At 39.2% G+C, this 24,466-nt stretch overlaps 2 long non-coding RNA genes across 2 annotated transcripts in view; one reads left to right on the plus strand and one right to left on the minus strand.

The window, feature by feature from the left end:
- The window catches only part of LOC123614629 (uncharacterized), a 60,062-nt gene that overhangs the window by 23,661 nt on the left and 11,935 nt on the right, over positions 1-24,466 (plus strand). The window lies entirely within an intron of this gene.
- The window catches only part of LOC141573464 (uncharacterized), a 74,930-nt gene continuing 53,510 nt past the window's right edge, over positions 3,047-24,466 (minus strand). The window contains exon 3 of the long non-coding RNA XR_012499223.1: positions 3,047-13,025. This is a non-coding gene — a long non-coding RNA (uncharacterized LOC141573464). The remainder of the gene's footprint in view (positions 13,026-24,466) is intronic.

The raw sequence follows: 24,466 nt of genomic DNA on the forward strand, positions 1-24,466 counted from the left end.
AGGGACCTCAACATCACATGAATTAATTGTCCAGCAGTCTCTCAGTTCTTTATCCCTTCAACTCCAGTCATTTATTTGCAAGCCAGTCAGAATTTACTTTCTAGAATTCATCATCACCTAACTTCTGAACTTACAACAATAAACATCCTAATTTATAGCCATAATTTCCTATTTTTCTTGCCTTAATGAATCCCATTTCTTCTTGTGCTTTTTTTTAACCTTGTCAAGAATTCAGGTCAGTGACCCCATCACTTTCTCATTGCCAGTGAACCCCTCACTTTTCAGCTGTTTGGTCATGAATTGTTTAATTCATCATTATTATCAATTTCTTAAAATTCTGTCATTTTCTTTGGCTTTATCTTCCTCTCTTTTACTCATCCCAGATGAAAATTACAATCCAGGATTTTGGGATCTGCACCTGAGCAGCTGACTCTGGCTGAGGAAAATCACACAAGCGTGCTAACAAGTTTTGTTTTCCCTACACGATCATTAAGTTGAAAGGAGAATTGCTTACGAGTCCTTCCATGTGCGTCTAACATCTCTCTTTGTCATGGTCCAAGATGACTGTCTCCAAGCTAATTCTCTTCTCAGACCATCCCTTCATCACTCTCAGCTGATGACCTAGCTTCATATTTCAAACCGAAAATTGAAGTCATCAGATGTGAATTGCTTTATCTTTTTTGGCATGGGTGCCCTCTTAATATACACTATGTGACAGCCAGTATTCATCTCTCAGGTGTAGCTGTCTAGGGTCATAAATTTTTAAACTAAGGCATGCCTCCCTTCACTGCTTCCAAGCTGCTTGTGTGTCCCATTCAACATTCTTTTTGAAATAAGTTTCTGAGAAGGGGGAAAGGAAGTTTAACTTTCAGTGTCCTGATGGTTGCTGCAAATGTTCCACCCTGTGTTTAGAAATCTTTTGCCAGAGGAACAGATTTGGACATGGGAGTAATTACAACACAAGAAGCCAAAAAGCACCTGCATGCACGTATAAAACCTGACCTTTGGGGTAAGATGTGGTTTAAAGTCCATACGAGCTTTGTGTGAAGCTTTTTTCTCTAGCCACTCCAATACATTACGCACCAACTTAGCATCTTTGCGGACTCCTTTCTCCTACCAAGACTGGCCTTCAGTCATGATGACAGCAGCTTCTCGCTTCCACTGGTGATGACAAGACACTACCTTAGCTGACTTCCCAAATGTTCCAGGAGAAACAGCCACCCAGATTGGGGAAGGCTAATATTCTTCATGCCACCAACCCTAGATAAACTCATTCCATCTTTTCCGTCTTTCTATTTTCAGTGGAGAAAGTATCTCTACCTTTCAATGACTCCACAGTTACATTGGTTCTCTTTTCCTCTTGCTTTTCAACAGTCTTTGACTACACTCTCTACTGCATCCTTTATCTTAGCTTTTCTAGTGAATCTTTCCCTGTCTCATGAGCATCCTTTATAACCTTTCCCATCTGAAGAAAAAAAAAAATTCCCTTGACTCTGTATGTCCCAAAGTTTTACTCCATTAACGGTCCTGTTTTTTTGGTTCTCTGTTACCAATCATTTCAAGAGCCACTCTATCCATTTTTCTTCCATTCGTTACTTTAGCAGTGACTACGTGCTGTGTTTTGATTTTGAAAAGTAAAAAAAAAAAAAAAAAAAAAAAAATTTCTGAAGGTAAGGCCAATATCCAACATCCAGAATTAATAAAAACATTTTCTTATGTAAGTGCCAATCATACAACACATGGTGGAAAAAATTCCTTTGTTACCGACTTGCATTGTAAGTCTCTCTAAAGTAAAATTCTATCTTGATTTGGGTGTATCCTTCCACATCACTTTTTAGGTGTGCTTTTACTTCCCCTCTTAATTTGCCTTAATGCTATCATGTTATGTATGTCACTCCGCAATTAATTATTTGATTTAACACACCCATCATCTCACCCAATTACCCTTTTTTCTTGGTGGCGAGAATGCTCAAGTTCTACTCTTAGCATGTGAGTTTTTTCTATAGTGTCAACCAAGGAGCAGGATTGCTGTATATCAGAATATTTTCATTTCAGTGTCATTAGGTTTCTAATTGCTCTCTAAATTAGTTTTATAAATTAACATTCATACTACAGAGAGTATGAAGGCTTTGGTTTGCCCTCGTCTTTCCTAACACTTCGTAATGTCAAACTTAACTGCGTTTTTGCCAATCATCCAATTCATGGACATAAACCTCTCCTTGCTTCAGTTCCACCTTTGCTAATTTTCTGCAAGGTTGCATGTATTTTCATATTTGTAGGCTATTTCCAGCCTTTGGCGTTGGCTGTTCAATGTTACAACTCTTTTGTTCTTTTCCTATTGAATTATTTTTCTTTTAAATATTGATTTGGTTATGTTGAATGGAAATATCTTCTCCCAATTCGGCCCCTTTCAAGTTTTGTATATGTCTTTATATTACAGATACTTCAAATCAGGATACAATCAGAATTATTGATCTTTTCTGTTTTTTAATCTGTCATACATAAGAAATGTTTACATTTTTAGAGGTCTCAAAGATGTTCTACATTTTCTTTTAAGTGTATTACAAGTTTGATTTTATAAATTGGATATTTTAAGCGTTTGCAAATTCTTTTTTGTATGATGTGAATTAGTGCTTTAGATTTTATTTTCCATAAAGAAAGCTGAGTCGCTAGACCTTTTATTGAACAGTCCATCATTGCGCAGGATTTGTATGCTATGCACACCAGGTACTAAATTCCACATACGCCTGAATCTATTTCTTGTCTCTCTAATTGATTCCTTTTATCTATCGACTTCTAAGCTTCTGCCTTAATGTTTTAATTACCATAGTTTTACAAAAGTCTTAAGTCGAATAGGGCGAGTTATCTTGGTTCTTCATTTGTTACAATTATTTTGGAAAATATTAGATAATTGCTTTTCCCAAGAATTTTAGAATTAGTTTAATTCGTTACATGAAAAATCACGTGGAGCGTTTGATTTAAATAGTCTTGAATATGTGGATTATTGGGGGAAGAACTGACCACTTCAGGGTAGTGGGACTTCCTATCCATAAACAAATTGTAAACGCTCTTATGCTCGTCTGCATAAATCTTTTCTCTTAACTGTATTTTGTAACTTTCTTAATGTGGATATTATACATATTCTGTTAGGTTTATTTCCATATGCCTTACAATTTAAGTTGCTGTTGGTACGTAGGATTGACATTTATCTTTGAATTTTGGTCTTGACTTCAGTTAATACTTCTAAATTCTCTTCTCAGTTTTTGGATTATTCTGCAATAATAAATAGCTTGCTTTCTTTTCTAGTTCTGAGGAACTCTGTAAGGTAGTTGCATGCTGTTACGTGAAAGCATGATAGTGTTACTGTTTCATGAAATGTCCAGGGGTGCAGAGGATGTTTATTGGTGCTACGTAGCCTACGCATGGATTCTTAGAATGGGCACAGAGTGTGAAGATTTTGTTTTCATGTCACTGCTCACCTCAGGGCATCTACTGCAAGGCTCCTGATCACCAAATGGACAAGAAACTGTGTGTGTGTGTGTTGGGTTACTGTCTTACCCCAACCCCCTTAGTATTACCCTTCAAAGAAACAAATAACCCTCTCATCCTCTCCCTTTCATGGGGAGAATATTATGTAAATATATATATACACATATATATATGTATGTGTGAGAAATATATTAATAATTGATAATCTATTAATATTTCATATATATAATGTTATGGGTATTACATGGAAGTTCAAATCTGTGTGTAAAGTTATGTATGAAAATTAATTAGACTCCTGGCTTTGCCTCTCATATGCATATGCTGTAGGAATGATCTTTCATATATCATCCCTATGCAGAACATTCCTCGACCAATGACTTTCTGTTGTTCTTCAGTACATCCAGGTTCCTGACCAAGGGACCACAAGGTTCTGCTCCATACCTGCCTGAGCACAATACCTGGTTTACCTTGGGTGCTTGGACATTGATTAAGTGAAAATCCCACGTCCTTGCAGGTCTTTGGAAGTGCCTTCCTGGGAAAGCTGTAGGACGCTGCACCCTTCCATCTTCAATTCAGTGCCCCTCTAGGACACACTGAGGATCTCTTGTACTTGTGCCAGCCTCATCTGTGTGTTCTGACCTCTTGTCTACCCTAAGCATGACTGCTCATTGGAAAAACAAAACAAAACTGCATTGATAGGATGAGTTGGGAGGGTCCTGTCGCCCACTTTTCCCCACAGCATCATCTAAATGTTCCTTCCTGCTGCTTCTTTCTTAAGAGTAAACTCTCACCAGTGAACATACTTTTCCAGAAACCATACTCAGAAAGCGTGGCTCGTTCTTTTATAAATAGGCCCCCACAAGAAATTTCACCATAAAACAAAACAAATCTTTAGTGAATAGGGTTTTAATTAAGAGGAATTTGTCTGAACCCAGATCTTCTCTTGTGGCTTCTCACTTGCTGCCCACTCCCCTCAGTTACTCTCTGAAACTACTGCCCTGGCAAGGACATGGCCATGTTTTGGTTCTAAGGCCACCAACGGTGGCTGAGAGGATCCTTGCCAAGTCTCCTAGGTCTGCTATCCCATCTAAAAACATAAGCCCTTCAATGAAGAATTGACAGTCCACATCAGTGGCCATTCGTTTTACTTAAAAATAAGTAAGTATAAATCTATTAAGCAAGTAATATGGAAATGCTATTTTCATATCAAAAGTAATAACTTTAAGAGTTTTATGAGGACTGTCAATTTGGTATTCTACCAAGAAATCTGGCCCCCATGCTTGGCAGAGTTGGATAGTTCTTGTAGCTTACCAGATCACTGAAGTCCCTACGTGTGGTCAGATACAAAGAACCAAGACTATTATGAGTTGTCTTTTCAATTACCGCTCTTCTTGCTTTTAAATGAAAAATTGCTATTATTGTCCTCTATTATTGTGGATGTTTGTTGCAGGTCATTTGATTAACTGTATAAGGTACGGAGATACACATTTAAAACAACAATAATGTGGGTTTCCATTTGTCTAATTCACTAGATATATTTTTAATTTTTTTTAATTGAAGTAGAGTCAGTTACAATGTGTCAATTTCTAGTGTACAGCACAATGTTCCAGTTATGCATATACATATATTCATTTTCATATTTTTCACTAAAGGTTATTACAAGATATTGGATATAGTTCCCTGTGCTATGTAGGAGATAATTTTTTTTTGTTTTTGTTTTTTAATCTATTTTTATAGATAGTAACTAACATTTGCAAATCTCAAACTCCCAAATTTGTCCCTTCCCACCCCCTTTCCTCAGTAACCATAGATTGTTTACTGTGTCTGCAAGTCTATTACTGTTTTTTAGGTAAGTTCATAGTGTGCTTTTCTTCTTTTTTCTAGATTCTACATATGAGTGGTATCTTATGGTATTTTTCTTTCTCTTTCTGGCTTACCTCACTTAGAATGACAATCTCTAGTTCCATCCATGTTGCTGCAAATGGCATTATTATTTTTTATGGCTGAGTAATATTCCATTATATAAATATACCACAACTTCTTTATCCAGTCATCTGTCAATGGACATGTAAGTTGTTTCCATGTATTGGCTATTGTATATAGTGTTTCTGGAAACATTGGGATGCATGTATCTTTTCAAATTAGAGTTCTCTCTGGATACATGCCCAGGAGTGGGATTGCTGGCTCATATGGTAAGTCTATTTTTAGTATTTTGAGGACTCTCCATACTGTTTTCCATAATGGCTGCACCAAACTACATTCCCACCAGCAGTGTAGGAGGGCTTCCTTTTCTCCACACCCTCTCCAACATTTATCATTTGTAGACTTTAGAATGATGGCCATTCTGACTGGTGTGAGGTGATATCTCATTGTAGTTTTGGTTTTCATTTCTCTGATAATTAGTGATATTGATCACTTTTTCATGTGCCTATTGGCTATTTGTATCTCTTCATTGGGGAATTGCTTGTTTAGGTCTTCTGCCCATTTTTGGATTGGGTTGTTTGTTTATTTGTTAAGTTGTATGAGCTGTTTATATACTCTGGAAATTAAGCCTTTGTCAGTCGCATCATTTACAAATATTTTCTCCCATTCAATAACTTGTCTTTTTGTTTTGCTTTTGGTTTCCTTTGCTGTGCAAAATCTTATATGTTTAATTAGGTCCCATTTGTTTATTTGTGCTTTTATTTCTATTGCCTAGCTAGATTGCCCTAGGAGGACATTCCTAAGATTTATGTCAAAGAATGTTTTGCCTATGTTTTCCTCTAGGAGGTTTATCATGTCTTGTTTTATATTTAAGTCTTTAAGCCATTTTGAGTTTATTTTTGTGTATGGTGTGAGGGAGGTCCTAAGTTCATTGATTTACATGCTGCTGTCCAGTTTTCCCAATACCACTTGCTGAAGAGACTGTCTTTCCTCCATTGTATATTCTTGCCTTCTTTGTTGAATATTAATTGACCACAGGTCTGTGGGTTTATTTCTGGGCTCTCTAATCTGTTCCATTGATCCATATGTTTGTTTTTATGCCAATACCATGCTGTCTTGATGACTGTAGCTCTGTAGTATTGTCTGAAGTCTGGGAGGGTTATTCCTCCAGCTTCATTCTTTTTCTTCAATATTGCTTTGGCAATTCTGGGTCTTTGTGATTCCATATAAATTTTAGGGTTATTTTTTCTAGTTCTGTGAAAAATGTCCTGGATAATTTGATAGGGATTGCATTAAATCTGTAGATTGCTTTGGGCAGTATGGTCATTTTAATGATACTGATTCTTCCAATCCAAGAGCATGGGATATCTTTCCATTTCTTTTAAGTCATTTTTAATTTCCTTTATCAGTGTTTTGTAGTTCTCCATGTATAAGCCTTTCACCTCCTTGGTCAGATTTATTCCTAAGTATTTTATTGTTTTGGATGTGATTTTAAAAGGGATTGTTTCTTTATTTTCTTTTCCTGCTAATTCATTGTTAGTATAAAGAAATACAGCTGATTTTTATATGTTAATCTTGTATCTGCTACCTTGCTGAATTCTTTTATCAGCTCTAGTAGTTTTGTCTGGAGCTTTTGGGGTTTTCTATATATAGTATCGTGTCATCTGCATATAGTGACAATTTTACTTCTTCTCTTCCCATTTGGATCCTTTATCTCTTTCATGCCTGACTGCTGTGGCTAGGACTTCCAAGACTCTGTTGAATAATAGTGGTGAGAGTGGGCCTCCTTGTCTTCTTCCAGACTTTAGTGAGAAGGCTTTCAGTTTTTCACTGTTGAGTATGATGCTGGCTGTGGGTTTGTCATAAGTAGCTTCTACTATGTTGAGATACGTTCCCTCTATATCCACTTTGGTAAGAATTTTTATCATAAATGGGTGTTGAATTTTATCAACTGCTTTTTCTGCATCTGTTGAGATGATCATGTGATTTTTGTCCTTTCTTTTGTTGATGTGGTATATAACATTGATTTGCATATGTTGAACCATTCTTGTGTCCCTGGGATGAATCTAGCTTGATCATGGTGTATGATCTTTTTATGTGCTGTTGGATTCTGTTTGCTAATATTTTGTTGGGGATTTTTGCATCTATGTTCATATGTGATATTGGCCTGTAACTTTCTTATTTGGTAGTGTCTCTGGTTTTGGTATCAGAGTGATAATGGCTTCATAGAATGAGTTTGGGAGTACTCCCTCCTTTTCAGTCTTTTTGAAGAGTTTGAGAAGGACCTGTATGAATTCTTTATATGTTTGGTAGAATTCCCCATTGAAGGCATCTGGGCCTGGACTTTTGTTTGTAGGGAGATTAACTGACTAGATTTGAAAGTAGTATTTTCACTGTGGTTCAGTCCATCATAAAATATTTCCAGAGGACTTGTTTTGGGTCAGCCCTGTCCTGATGGTGGGAACACAGCACGGAGGAAAGTGGGCCAAGTCACTGTTCCCACAGGTCATACACGACTCACCCACACCCTATTGTGAAAGCAAACGTATAGCAATTCCTCTAAGTTTTGCTTGTATTTTGACTTCATTTATATACCTGAGTTCTTTTTAAATTGGAAAACGAAAAGGATGGTGAAAGTCATGTCCAGGGAGTTTTTCTCATCAAAGTGAGATACAGTCAAAACATTTTGACACTTGAGCATTAAATCTTGTCCAAATTCCTGTGGTTCTCTTCTTCAGGGATATTGCTCAGGGCCCTCTGTTCTGGATGAGATACTAAAATAGCATTCTTCAAATAGTCTCAAACTAAAACCCACAAAATCCTGCTTTTACTCCCTGTCTCAATCTCCTAATTTGGATCCAAAGTTCCCTTAAGAAATTTAATGCAGCATGGCCATCACGCTGCCCATCACGAAGCAACTGAACTTCTCAGACTCCCCCCTTAAGCCTCTGCCACCTCCCTCTCTCCGCAACCAAGCTGGGCTTTTATTTCCTGCTGGGTGCTTTAGCTAAAGCCTCCCTGCATGTTTTCTGGGCAGCAGACACAATTCCAATATAGGCAAGGCAGCCTGGTAAAAATTGCTCCTGGTTGAGCATATGTGAGTTGCCTAGCACAGGAACAGGCTCGGTAATCATTCCATTCACTGGTCTGAGCTGGCCCTCTGATGGGAAATTGTAATGAGGCTGTCTGAGTCACCGTTACTCTCCAAATAACAGATCCATCTTACAGATGAGAAGAGAGGTGTTTTTCCAAAGCCGCTCCATTGTTTTGGGTATGTGCACTTTAATGTCCAGAATCCATTTTTATTGATTGAAGTGTCATCCTAGACAAAGAGCACGAGCTTTCAGGCTGGTCACACCTGCTTTCTGTCAAGGTTCCACCTCCTCTTGGCTGGCTGACATGAGACATTCGTACCCTATCTTCTTTGTCACATGTAAGGTGGGAAAATTTATGTCTGTTCTAGATTTTGGAATTAGATACAAAGTAAGTAAAATTTTTAGTACTTAGTAGGTACTCAAAACACATATCAATTATTCACTAAATGGTAGTGTTCCACCCCCTTCATTTCTAAATTTGAATAAGCTTCGAGTCAGACCTATTTATAATGGAGCAGCCTTTAAACATGTCTCAATGTGTATTTACGCCACAAAACCAGACAGCGAGAAATGGATCCTGAGATTAGCTAATCTCACGGTTTTACTTGTTTAATGTACAAAATATTTTCTTGAAATAAAATATCATTTAACATCCCTGATATGAAGAGATGAAAGATGAGCTTTGCTAGTTGAAACTGGAATTCGATCCCCCCATTGCCCAGATTTGAGCCAGAAGGACCTCACATGAGCTTCACTGGACTCCTTGAAGCCTAGTTTGAAAGCTGCTAATCACATTTTCTAGTGTAGACAGAAGACTTTCCCGAGATCACATCAACACCACTAGGATTAGTTCAGGGCAACTCTAGGGCCAAAGTTTTTACGTTTAGCTTATTTCATTCATTCAATAAACACGACTGAGAAAAGACCATTGTGCCACCAGGCGTTGCCCCAAGTTTTATAGTAGTTAAAGGTGGTAAGGTCTCCGCTCTGTCCTGGGGCAGGTGAACTGAAGGGGAAGCAGGTGAGGACACCCCCAAAGTTGTTCAAGGTGAAATACAAACACATTCTGAGAGAAGGGGCATAAAATACCGTGGAGGAGTGAAAAGAGGAGTAATCTGTGTGTGTTAGAACATGAAGTTGCAGGAGGCCAAGAGTAATTGCTTCTAAAGAGAGCCTTGAAAGAATGGAATAATCACCAGGCGGAACTACAGAGAGAACACGCCAGAGGCACAGAAGCATAGAATCAGGAGAGCATCTTCTAGGAATAATGACTACTTCAAGTTTGCTGGGCCATAATTACACAAGGAGAAGTGGCGGGCCCGAGAATTTTATTTTAGTTTTGTTCAGTGTTACGTAGGGTCTCGAATGCCTGGCCAGGATGCTTGGACTTGATCCTGGCAGGCAGTGAAGAGCCACTGAGGGACCATCAGGGCCTGAAGGAAGTATTTAGAGCTGTGTTTCAGGAAGATTGTTCTGATGCTAATTAGGAGCAAAATCTGCATTTAACAACCCCTAAATACTTTTGATGACTCTGTGTATCTTATTTTAATGCATCTATCCTGAAGAGTTAAATTCTCAGTAGTCCACAGTTCCTGCTCTCTCTTCCAGCTAATCATTAAGCATGCTTTTTTTAAAGTCTGGGGAGAAGAGAAAAATACTACTATTTATTGAGTACTTATTACCTAATAAATATTATTCATTCTTCATATCTATGATCCCTCAATGTGGTTTTCAGATAAGGAAACCAGTGATTAAATACCTTGGCCAGGACACACAGTTAGTGGAAGGTATAAAGGTGAGAGTCTGACTCAGGTCTGTAGACTGGAGAATGTGTGCCTCTGCACTCTGTGAGTTTCTAGAACAGACTTTAGCAGAGTCACAGCTGTCTCAAGTCGTGTCTGGAAGCTGGGGGCAGGGCATAGATTTTTCTCTTCATAAGGAAAATGTTTCTTTAACAGAGAATTCCCAACAGTGTTAGTCGCTGAAGATTCACACCCTTCAAATCCTTCTGTGAGGTTGCATTAAGGCCTGGGCACTTGCGCAAGGCCCTGAGGGTATCAAGCCCAGTAAGTGGAGCTCAAGTCAGGGGAGGCTGGGGGAGAAAAACAAAAGAACCTCTGGGAAACAGGCCTGGAGCCTAGCACCCTAATTGGTGAATGTTTTGAAAAGAACATGTGATGTTACTTGAGTCTGAGACCTGAGGTCTTCTGCTAACAGCATCTGAGTGCGTCTGTGCAGGGAAGAGTTAATAGACGTGGGAGAAGGAAGTTTACTTGGACACTCACCCATGAAGAACTCAGGATTCAGTACCATATCTTTCTCATCTCGTTCCTCTTTCCTCCAAACAAAATTTCATCTATGTAGATGACTCTCGTTACACAGTCACGAGACCAGGAACTCTCTATTGGGATTGCCTGAGTTCACATACTGGCTCTCATACTTAGTTCTGAGACGATTTGGGGCTTATTCATAAACTTCTTTAGTCTTCAGTTTTCTCATCTGTAAAATGGAATGCTAAAACTATACCTCACAGAGTAGAATTAGACAAGTTAATATATGCAGAAGCACTTGAAACAGTGGCTGGCATGTAGTATCACTATATAATAAAAACATTTGCTACTATTTTAATATTATTGCCATTAATCATAATGATGTATTCTCAGTGCCTAGAACACTACTATCGAAAATAGGTACTAAATGATCTTTGGGTTAATGGAAAGATTAATGAAAATTCTACCAAAGTATAATTTCTATGAGAAATTTAATTTTTATCAAAGTAACATGAAACCATAAAGCTCTCAGGAGTGACTGCTCACCGAGGCAAAGCTAAGCATTCAGTATTGTCCACTGAAATGAAATGTACAACCTATACGTTGAGAGTTGCGTTTTACTTGGCAGACTTTCTGACGACTTGAACCTGGGAGGCAGCCTCTCAGATCACTCTAGGAGGCTCTTCTGCCGAGCCAAGGAAGGAGCCAGGATATACAGGAGTTTTTGGCAACCAAGACCAGGTAGTTGGCACATTAAGATATTACTGTTAATTAAAGAAAGCCAGATATTTCAAGTTAAGCAATTTAGCACTTTTCTATGTATGGGAAGGTACAAAGGTCTGGGCTCATTGAAATCGTATCTTTGATGTGCACCTTACTTAGCTTTCTAGGGCCAGTATCCTGTTCTTTCCCATCCTGAGTTCCCTCAGGGGGCACCGTTGTGGGTGGCAGCAGAGGCCGGGCTGCCTGCTTGTCTGCATCCTGAGTTGCCCCTACTCCCTGTCAGGGGTGGAGGTAGTGGCTGATGACTGGATGGCCACAGCATCCTTTGTCTACCGATATGGCTGGCAATATTTTTCATTCACAGGAGATTACAATTCTTGATACTCAAGATGCAGGGTGATTAGGATTCATATTCTTCAGACCCTGTATAGAGCACTTAGAACATACATGTGTATGGATATATATATAGTATTCATTTAGCGCTATTAGCAAAAATTCGTAAACTTTCTTTAATCTAGTTATTCCACTTAGGAGATAAAATACAGTCCAACAAAAAGCTTTACACACAAAGATGTTCACCATATTATTTACAATAGCAACAAAATTCTGAATTAGCTAAACACCTGTATAGAGCAAAATGAATAAACAAATTGGCAAACATTCCATGAAAGGATTAGCCAGACTTCTAAAATGTCATATGCTAAGAATGTTGGTTATGTTACAAGTATCTTCTTCTAAGAGAGCTTTGTGTATCAGTATGTAGGAATGATTGCCAAGTTCCTGAGGAGGGGGTAGGAAACTCAGTTTTGCTTGACCTGGGATCTGTGAACAGATCTAGACATTCTATGAACCTTCTGCATTTTATGCAAAAGTCTATTTGTATGGGTAGTGTCTATGACGTGTAGCAAGTTCTATTTCTATGTCTGTGATCTCCTCAACAAGATAGGCACCAGTGTTTGGGAGCATGTCTAAGTCCAGATTTATGGTACTTTGAGTAGATTAGCTATAGACCCATGTATCAAGGGAAGACAAAATATATGATATCAAATCTACAGACATGTCACTCAAAGATCCGTATAAGAATATAAGACTTGGGTAATCTATTGCCCACAGACCAAACCTGGCCATGCTTGTTGTTTTTGTATGGCCCATAAACTAATTTTTTAAAAATATTCATAAAGAGTTATGAGCAAGGGGTCAGGGGAAGGATAAGGAAGAAAAAGAGATGAGTCGGAGACCACATGTGGCCTGCAAAACCTAAATACTTGTTCTGACCTTTACAGAAAGAGTCTGCCAACCTCTGTGATCATTAGAACGATGCCAAGAGGTAGAAGAATTTCCATAGACAACTTCGTGCCTGTCCTTTCATTTTCCATAAAAAGTGAAATTTAACATAATTTTTCTCAAAAATCATTTGAACTAGTTAGTTGAGTGATTGCCGAACAGAACTTCAGGAATGATGTGAAAGGCCACTGAATTGTCTAAAGTTGAATTCTTCTCAGCATAAAGCTCATTGAATCTTAGACTGGAAAACAAAAGGGAGATAATTAGGAGTCTTCATTCTCAGTGTGAACGTTACCAGGTACAACCAAACTGAGTCTTTGCTGTAGGTCTGCTAGAACCTTTATTTGGTAAGCATGCTGAAGGCTAGTGACTGGATACAATCGGAAAAAAATTTAGAATTTTATTTATATTTAAATATTGCATGTCGCAGACTAATTTAGGACTTAGCAAGGGATTTGAGCCCTCAAAATATATGAAAATACTTCGGTGACATAGTTCCATAGATGGCTATTTGTGTTTCTTTACACTAGAGAGGCCCATCCTGGATTTGGGGTCAGGGTTTAATTTGGCTTAAATATCTTATTTTGCTAGGCCTTCACTGAGTCGCTCAAATTAATGAGGTTTTCTTGTATTTGGCTAATGGAAGGCCTTTGCCAAGACTGAGTTCCGCTCCGCTTCTCAGATGTGACCAGAAGATGCCTATCAATTTCAAGAGGGAAAAGAACATTGTGTGGCGGTACCATTTGGAGGGTCTTTCAGGAGAAGGCAGTCTAGCAGAGAGCACTGTGGGAAGTTTTGAGACTGCCACAAACCGAGGGTGTTTCTGAGGTCTTTGTCCATTTGTGGGTGAGGCAGCCTGAGGCAGTGGCAAGAAGGTCAAAGAAAGTGCCAGGCTCCGCTCTCCTGTCTGTGTGAATGTGAGTGAGTCACTTTACTGGGTGGGTGGAAATAACATAACATTATCTGGACTCTTAGGTTCCTTGTCTCACAGATGCAGCACTGTTCTGAGACCTTCCTTGGACCTCATAGTAAACCAGGACCCGAGTCCTGTCTTTCTCTGGCCCCAGGCCAGCTCTGAGCCCTACCTGGTGGTCACTATGAACCAAGGATTCTATCCACATATCAGCGTCGTGGTATTTCTTCAACAAGCTGGCCTCCACTTTTCCTGAATTCTACTACAGACATTAAACGTAGGGTTGACCATTCATTTTTTTAATTTGAGGCAATGTTGTGTCAATTTCTGGTGTATAGCACAATGCTTCAGTCATATAGGAACATACATAGATTTGTTTTCATTCCTTTCCACCATAAGTTACTACAAGATACTGAATAGAGTTCCCTGTCCTGTACAGTCTGACCTTGTTTGTTCGATTTTGTGAGAATCCTGTATTTCGAAGCGAGAGACACTCTGCCAGAGTTCAGTCGGTGTTTGTGCAAGTCAATGGGTTTGTAGGTGTAATTCTTGGTGTATGTGTGGGAGAGGGAGTCGCTCTACTCCGCCATCTTGGCTCAACCCCTGACCATTCCTTCTTTTTCATTCACTTATTCAATCTGATATTTTGCAGTACAATTTAACCAATTTTTGTCTCAATAGCTATTATAGACCATCTTCTAAAGGACTTGAGGTCCGTCCTCATGCTGGCCTTGGGAAAAACAGAACCCATATCAATTTACTGAGTCTGCTCTGTGTGAACTTTGGCCCCAGCTGACCAGACAACCCTGCACAGGTGGAATTCCCTCACCACATACTTAATTAATATTATACCAAAGTACCTTTACACCAAAAGATTGTTTCAAACCTTGGGATTACTGTCCCCCCAGGACGGGCATCCTAGGTTACTCCACACATTGTTGGTTCTTAAAATCAACTACTCCCTCTTTACACAGTTCTGTACTTCCCTAAACCTCGTTCTTGGGTTCTTTCACTCAAATCTGCATTTTCCTGGTTAACAAGGTTTCCTACAGATGTAATTAGTTTGCTGTGTGTTTCCGCTGATCTAAACACAACTTGGCCCTGAGAATTCCCCTTCCCCTGTAGCTCCAACAAGGGACTATGAAGTCAGCGTCCTTCCCTCACCCCATACTGCACCTGATCTCCTTTATCCTTATGTAAAGTCCTGTTGCAACTGGAAATCATAGTTACCTCCAAACAGATCACATGAAATAACAATGGAAGTTTAGTTGCTTTTAACTGGAGAGTCACACTGGTTATCACTGTTTTACTGGAAGCTCCGATTAGCAATGCAGTGTCCCTTTGCTAACACAAATACAGGAATTTGAATCATCACATAGGTAATGAAGTTTGCTTGGCAAAACTTTAAAAACAAAGAAATTCTTAGGGGAACAGCTTAACAGAAAAGGCTTTTAATGGTGAAAATTTGGAAACCAGAAACTTCAGTTTCAGCGTATTTACCTACGCCAAGACCACCTGGGCAAAAGGCTTGAACATTAGAAGGGCTGCCAGGAAGTTTGGGCAAGAGCCCAGCGGGCGGCCGAGCTGAGATTCTGGGCCAGGAGAGCTATCAATCAGGTCAGACCTGCCTGGCTGGTTTATGGCTTCTGGAAACCTCCAAGGTTGATGGTCAACACACGGACCCTCAGATGCAAGCATCCCACTTTCCCTTGCCTGGAAATTTGGGAGCTGGTCAAACTGTAACACTTAAAGTAACTCAGTCACTTTACAGATGAGGAATTTGATGCATGGGAGGGAGAAGTGACTTGTCAGTGACAGTTTATGGTGGAGAGGAACGAACACGCAAGTCACTTGTTTCCTTATTTGTTTCTGTTAAGCAGCATGATGATGGGGTGAAACAGGAGTTTTTAAAATATCACCATGGAAGAAATCAAAATAAATAATGATAAAACAAAATATATATCATAATATATAATATATGTAATAAATTTCTTTAAAATAATGAAGATTCATTGCAAAGATAAAATAAATAGCAAAATACCTATGGCTGAGAATATCTGGTAGCAATCTTGCTTTCCTGTTAGTATTCGTAGATGCTCAGCTGATACAGTAAGTAAACACTAAGCCTTCACAAGAAGAAATTATCTGCATTAATTCTGTGTGTCTAGTTTAATCATTGTGAATAATTGAATCCACCGCTTTCCTTTTCTTGCAGAAATTGCTGAACTGCCTAGTTGTTTATTGTGCCGTAGATGCACTCAGCTGTAGTCAGTTACTAACTTTTATCAGGATCTGGAACTTAGGAAAGCAGATTTAAAAAAAAAGTCATCATGGTCTCAAACCTCTCTCCCATGCCAGACTGAGAAAGACACAAAACAAGATGGTTCCCGTGTAAGGCGGTCACTCCTGCGTAGAGGAGCTAGGACACAAATAGCTCGGGTGTGCGTGTGAGAACTGATGACATCCGGGGGGGGGGGGGGGAAGGAATTTAATTACAACCTGCCTTTCAGAATTCCAAAAGGAAAATGGTATGAAGCCTATCTTCCCCAGAGCACCCAAAAAAGGAGAAAAGGCTCACAGGTGTGTTAGATCATGGCACCACCACGGTGGAATTCACTAAGGTGATGACTTTTCAGTTAATGAACAGGAGTGGAGTGTTCTTCTTCTTCCCGAGGGAATTTATTAGCCTCTCTGTTCTGATTCCCTTTCCCAGCCTTTGGGGAAGAGAGGAGGTGGGTGATTCCACCGTGTTTGTGTGTCTGGGAGGAGGCTGTGAGCCCTGTTACTGGCACTTGTGATGTGAGGGTTGAATCAGGACATGCAGTGACTTTGTGCTCATGAAGGCACTTAGCGAACTTCTCATCAGCGGTCCTCATGCTCCCTGCTCTCACTGCTGGGCACCTATCCCCTGTCTCTCCATGGCCCAGAACGTCACGTCCACCACAACCGGTGCTCCTCAGCCCATGCTCTGAACCTGCTAGGACCTTGATTTTAAAAAAGAAAAGGCAGTTTGTCAGATGCTGCCTTTACCTGCAGCGTCAGGTGTAAACAGCTACGGGAGCACACAACGCCCTGCCTAACCTGCCTTTCCAGCCCCTTTCTCATTCCTCCTCTTAGAAGCCTCAACTTCCTGCAGCCCTTCCCAGGCACATGGGCATGCATCAGCTTGTCGCCTAGAATGCCCTCGTTTTCCTCTTCTACCCCTTCAAATTCTACCAGTTCCCTTACAGTCCAGCTTATACACTCACTGCCTTCCAGAACATTTTGGTAATTGTGGCTCATAGCAGTAGCACCCTCTTTGGAAATGTGGCATATGTATCAGCCATGCCATTAATTTAGCTGATTTCTTTTATAACCAAATAATTCTCAGTTCCTTAATGTGTTAAGCCCACTGTAGTACGTGCCTTAAATACCTCTGGATTTTTCCATATGTGTGGTCTCTTCCCCCCAATTAGGTGACAAGTTTCTCAAAGGCAGGATCATACCCGTTGTCACATATACTTAATATTATCCACAGGATGCATGAAGTGGCCTCATCTAGAGAGAAATAAAAACAGTATTCTCTTGGAAACAATTGGCATTTGGGTTTTGAGTATACAGGTTAAATGTAATTAAAATCATTAATATAAAGGAATAAATAAGAAACTTCTTGGGGATAAAACCTACAGGTCAGTCATAATGTATGTGTCTGTCTTAATTTGCTGGTTCCTTATTCACTATCATTCCTTCCAGATGAGCATGCACATCCTCAGAGAGAAAGGAAAACAAAAAACAAAAAACCCAGGTGGCAATCCACTTGAGTAAAGTCTTGACAAGCAGGAGTGCTCACCACCCTTGTCAGTTCTCAGCACCGGGTGAGGTCACCTGCGCAACGGACGTGAAACACAATTGAAACAAACAGTAGATGGTGAATTACTAGCCTGACTGCTCATAGACCTGTTCTTTCTTGGCCTCTCTTTGAAGTTCTGCAAAAAAATAAGGTTCATGGAGGGATTCTTTCATGCTCCCCAGGCCTCATGAAACCTACCATAACACCTCCCACATCCTGTGCCTTTTCAGAATCCGCCTAAGGAAAGCAAACACGCACACATGCCCCCCGGAGTCCTCCGTCACTGTGTGGGCCTTTCATTTCACAGTCCTCTTGAAAGTGTTCTTTGTGCAACTTAAAATATGTGAGCTTGCAGGGGGAGGAGACAAGTGCTCTGGAGAAAATAACACACCAGGATAAGCCATATCACACTGTTTCTTCAGGGACACATTTTGTTCTTGGAAAATGTCCTAATAGCCTCCGATTTCAATGTTACTGCATATCACAGCACTGTGCCTGGGAAAATACAATGACATTTTATATGATGATATTGTAGCAAAATAATAGCTCTTCAGCACCATAAGCAGCAGACTGACGTGCAATATCTATTGGAAATAGCACTGAATATCTAATCCATCAGATAGCTCTGCGTACAGGATTGTTTCATGGTGGGGAGGCAGATTTCACAAACTAAGGTGTGATACAAGTTTTAGCACAATGCCAGCTGCTTTTGTACTTCCAAAATGAAAAATCGAGGTGCAGCTTGTTAGGGAGACGGTACCATACAGCGTACAAAGCAGAGACTTGGGTCACAAAGACCTAAACATCGGTAGAGGCACCATGATTGCATTTTATACCTTTGGGTGAGTCATTTGGCATCTCTGTATTTTTGTTTCCTAATTTCAAAAATAGGTATAATAGGTAAATGATTTTTCTTTTTATGTTGAGGATTAGTAATAATGCACAGCTCCTGAAATGTGCTAAACAAGTTCATGGTCATTTATTGTTCTTGTCATTATCAGGATGAAATGACTAACAGGTGTGCAGCATCGTACAAGAACTGCTGCCCCAACATCTCTTCCTCACCAACATGCAACCATCTTCCCTTAGATACAGGGAGAGCAAGACCATAAGAGGCCTCTAGCATTCTCCTGACTGCACCCCGGCTTTCCCTAAGGTCTGCTGCTAAGAGAAATCCTCACAGCTTACGTGTTTCTCATTCTTTTACATTTATGTGCTGTGAGCCTTCATGGTCTCCTCAAGAAATCCAGTTCCTTTAGAGGCAGTTTTAACTACCAGCACAGTGCCCTGTAACCAAAACGCCGGACTCCTCTCCATCAGAAATGCATTAATTTTCTATTGCCGCTGTAACAAATGACTAGTGACTCACAATAACACAAACTTACTGTCATGTGGCTCAGTCAGTCATAAGGTGTCTGCAGGGCTGTAGTCCTTCTAAGGGTAAATCCATTTTATTGAATTTTAAAGTCTCTGGAAGCCACCCACACCCCTTGGCTCATGGCTCCCTTCCTCCACCCTCAAAACCAGCCACGTTACCTCTCTCTGGCCCTACTTCTATTGTCACGTGTCTTTCTCTGACCCTCTTCTGCCTCCTCTTCCACTTTTCAGGACCCTTGTGATGATGCTGAGCCCACCTGGATAATCCAGGAGCACCACTCTGTCTTAAGATCAGCTAGTTAACAACTTTCATCGTATTTGGTATCTTAACCTTCCTTTTGTAACCTTCCATATTCACAGGTTCCAAGTATTAGGATAGTCACTATTCTGCCTAACTCAGTTTGGCTTTAGATCTTTTTCCAAGAAAAGAAACAACCTCAAAGAACCAAATTTTGCCATCCCACCTCACACACAGGGAGAGAAGGCAATCTAAACATTTCCTAAGCACCAGTTATGTGTCGGTCACTTGACATTTACTAACTCATTTAAACCTCAGGACAACACCCTTAAGTGGCCTAGAAGAACCTGCTTGCCTCTCCTACCTCATCTCTGTAACCCTAGCATGGACGTTCATTGTACACATATAAATTCTGAGACCCCAGGAAAAAAGGAAAATTCTATGAAAAAAACAGAAATCAGTTTGTGACTGAAAGGTCAAAAAATATTATCTCTGTTATAGAAAGAAAAAAATGATTTCCACAGTTAGGAAAATTGTTCAAGGACATGTAGTGGTAATTGGCAGAATTATACTTTGAACCCAGTTTGCCTGACTTGACGGTGCACGTGGAGAGAGATCAGGATGGCAGAGAGGGAGACCCTGAGCTCACCTCCTCCCACAAACACGCCAGAATTCCAATGCCAACTATGCAGAGAATGGCTCTTTCTCTGAGAATGACCTGAAGACTACCAGAACAGCTCTTCTGCAACCAAGGACATTAAAACAAAAAAATATGAGACTGGTAGGAGGGGAAGAGAAATGACCACCTTGGGACCCACTCCCCCAGTGGGCAACTCCGAGGAGGAAGAGGATATCATAAGCTCAGGGATCCTCTTGAAAGAGTGAGGGGTTCAAGTCCTTTGTTGGGCACCCCACCCCTTGGGTCTAGCACCAGAGAGATCCCTTGGCTGGGTTTTGAAAACCTGTGGGGTTTACGGGAGGGCTGTAGAAAACTGAGACACTCATACAGCTGCTCTTGCAGTCCCAGTGCAGAAGCAGCAGATTGAAAAGTGCCTGGTGCCCTGGCTGGCCTGTGGAGACCACCCCAGTGCACCTCCCTGCCTGTATCAGGCTGTAGCTCCAGCCCTGTACCCCACCAAGGCAGTGGCAGCCAGCATGCCCTGGGAGGAGCCATGGCTTGCATGAGGCTGCAGCTCTAGCCCCACCCCCTGCCAAGGCAGTGGTCACCAGAAGCCCTGGGAGATGCCCCAGTCCAACCTGGGCTCCATTTTCAGCCCCCCACCCTTCCCTGGATCCAACCCACATTCTCCAGGGCAACCACCCCGGCATGCCCCAGAAAAAGTCCCAGCCTGTGCTCATGTTAGATCCAGCCCTCCCAGTAAAACCACTAGGCACATGTGGACCGACCGCATACATAAGGACACTCCAAGACCAATTTTGCCTAATTTCAAAGAGGAAAACAAAGTCAAACAAAATGAGGAGACAGAGGAATATGTTCCAAACCAAAGAACAGTATAAAATCCAAGAAAAAAACTAATAAAACTGAGATAACTACCTGACAAAGAGTTCAGAATAACTGTCATAAGAATGCTCACCTAACTCAGAAAACAGAGGAACACAATGAGAACTTCAACAAGGAATTAGAAAATGTGAAAAAAGAACCAAAGCTGAAGAATATAATAACTGAGATGAAAAACACATTAGAGGGAATCAACAGCAAATTAGGTGATACAGAAGAATGCATAAGTGACCTGGAAGACAGAATAGTGCAAATCACACAGAACAACAACAACAATATTTAATGGAACAACATCAAGCATACTAACATTTGCTCCCATAAAGAGAGAAAGGGGAAGAAAATGCATTGGATGAAATAATAGCTGAAAACATCCTGTTACCTGAAGAAGGAAACAGATATTCAGGAATCACATTCTTGAAAAAAGACAAACCCAAAGAGACCCACCCCAAGACACATCATAATTTAAATGGTAAAGCTTAAAAGAGAAAAATTTAAAGGCAGCAAGAGCAAAACAGAGTCACATACTAGGGAGCTCCCATAGGACTATTAGCAGATTTTTCAGCAGAAACTTCAGCCAGAAGGGAGTAGCATAATATATTTAAAGTGCTGAAAGGGAAAAAAAATACAACCAGAAATACTCTCTCCAGCAGGGTTATCATTCAGAATTGAAGGAGAGATAAAGTTTCTGAGATAAGCAAAAAATAAGAGTTCATCATCAGCATTATAAAAAATGTTACATGAAAAAGAAAGGGCCAGTTACAAAATCAAAAAATATATGAGGGAAAGTAATCTCTCTGATAAAAGCAAATATATAGTATAGGCAGTAGGTCAACCTCTTAAAAAGGTGAGTACAAAAGTTAAAAGACAGTTGTAATATCAACTATAACTACAAGAAACAGTTAAGGAATACACATAAAGATGTAAAACATATCATCAAAAATATAAAGCATGGGGGAAAGTAAAAGATGTAAGGCTTTCAGAATGTACTTGAACTTAAACAATCATCAGTTTAAAAAATATATAGAGATTCTGATATATATTAACCTCATGGTGACCACAAACCAAAAACATATAATAGCTGCACAAAAACAAAGAGAAAGGACTCCAAACCTAACACTAAAGATCATCAAACCACAAGGTAAGAGAGTAAGAGAACAGAGACTAACTTAAAAAAAAATCCAGAAAACGGTAGCAAATAGCAATGAGTGCATAGCGATCAACAATCACTTCAAATGTAAGTGGACTAAATGCCCCAATCAAAATATATAGGGTGGCTGAATAGTTCTACAAGAGACTCACTTCAGAGCTAAAGGTAAAGAGATGGAAAAATCTTTCCATGCAAATAGAAATAAAAAGAAAATTAGGGTAGCAGTATTCATATCAGATAAAGTAGACTTTAAAAGCAAAATTTGTAACAAAAGACCAAGAAGGACATTATATAATGATAAAAGAGTTCATTCAAGAAGAGAATACACATTTGCAAACATATATGACCTAATACAGGAGCAGCTAAATATATAAAACAAGTATTAACAGACATAAGAGGAGAAATTGACAAAAATAGTAGGAAACTTTGACACCCCATTGATATCAATGGATAGATCATCCAGACAGAAAATCAATAGTGACCTCAAATGACACACTAGATCAGATGGATTTAATAGATACAGACCATCCATTCAAAAACAACAGAATATACATTCTCTTTAAGTGCACATGGAACTTTCTCCAAGATAAATTCCATGGTAGGCCACAGAACAAGTCTCAGTAAATTTAAGAAGACTGAAATCATATCAAGCAAATTTTCTGACCACAACAGTAAGAAACCAAAAATCAATCATAGGAATAAAACTAGGGGGAAAAAAAAACCCACAAACACATGGAGACTAAACAACATGCTACCAAAAAACTTATGGGTCAATGAAGAAATAAAAGGATATTAAAAAAAAAAACAAAAAAACCTTGAGAGGAATGGAAATAGAAACACAACTTTCCACCAAAAGGAATTAGAAAAAGAAGAACAAAAGCAAAAATTAGCATAATAAAGGAAATAATAAAGATCAGAGCAGAAATCAATAAAAGAGAGACAAAAAATTAGAAAAGATTAATGAAACTAAGAGCTAGTTTGTTGAATAAACAAAATTGATAATCTTTAGCCAGACTTCTCAGGAAAAAGGAGAGGGCCCAAATAATAAAATTAGAAATGAAAGAGGAAAAGTTATAATCAACATGGCAGACATACAATGATCAGAGAATACTATGAACAGTTACATGTCAACAAATTGGACAACATAAGAGAAATGGATAAAAAACTAGAAATGATCATCCAAGACTGAATCAGGAAGAAGTAGAAAACATGAACAGACCAGTTACTAGTAACGATATTTAATCACTAAACATGAAACTCCTAACAAGCAATAGCCCAGGACCAGACAGCTTCACAAGAAAATTCTACGAAACACCTGAGTCAGTATGTATCCTTCTCAAACTATTCCAAAAAAGAAGAGGCAACACTTTAAAACTCATTCTACAAGGCCAGCATTACCCTAATACCAAAGCCAGAAAAGACACCATAAAAAAATGAAAATTACAGGTGACACAGATGATGAACATAGATGCAAAAATCCTCAACAAATATTAGCAAACTGAATTCAACGATACATTAAAAAGATCAGACATCATGATCAAGTGGGATTTATCTCAGGGATGAAGGGATGGTTCAACATCTACAAATCAATCAACATGCTGCATTACATTAAACAAAAGATAAAAAGAATGTGATCATCTCAATAGATGCAGAAAAAGCATCTGACAAAATTCAGCACCCTACCATGATAAAACTCAAAGTATAGATAGAAAATATCTCAACATAATAAAGGCCATTTGTGACAAACTCCTAGCTAATATATATTGGAACTCCTAGCCACAAGTCAGACAATGAAAAAGAATAAAAGCCATCCCAATTGGAAGGCTAGAAGTAAAACTCTTCACTATTTGAAGATATTATACTATATATAGAAAGAGTCCACCTAAAGACTCTATCAAAAAACTATTAGAATGAATTCAGTAAATTTGCAGGATACAAAATTAATATACAGAAATCTGTCACATTTCTATACATTAATAATGAAGTATAAGAAAGCAAAATCAAGAAAACAATCTCACTTAGAATCAAATCAAAAAGAATAAAATACTTAGGAATAAATTTAACCAAGGAGGTGAAAGACCTAAACTCTGAAAACTAGAAGACACTGATAAAAGAAACTGAAGATGTCACAAATAAGTGGAAAGATATGCCATGCTCGTGGATCACAAGAATTAATAGCACTGCAATGTCCATACTAACCAAAGCAATCTACAAATTCTGTGCACGCCCTATCAAAATACCTCAACATCACCAATCATCAGGGAAATGCAAATAGAAACCACAGTGAGATAACACCTCACTCTTGTCAGAATTACAGTAGTCAAAAAGACAAAAAATAACAAATGTTGGGGAGGATGTGGAGAAAAGGAAACCCTACTACACTGTTGATGGGAATGTAAATTGGTGCAGCTGCTATGGAAAACAGTATGGTGATTCCTCAAAAATTAAAAGTAGAACTACCATGTGATCCAGCATTTAAACTCCTGGGTATATATGTAAAGAAAATAAAAATATTATTTGAATATTAATTTGAAAAGGTATATTCAACACAATGTTTATTGCAGCATTATTTACAATAGCCAAGATAATGGAAGCAACCTAAGTGCTCATCAGCAAATGAATGGATAAAGATGATGTAGGAGATATATATATAATGGAA

This window comes from Camelus bactrianus, chromosome 15 (genome assembly GCF_048773025.1).
Source record: "Camelus bactrianus isolate YW-2024 breed Bactrian camel chromosome 15, ASM4877302v1, whole genome shotgun sequence".
NCBI lineage: Eukaryota > Metazoa > Chordata > Mammalia > Artiodactyla > Camelidae > Camelus > Camelus bactrianus.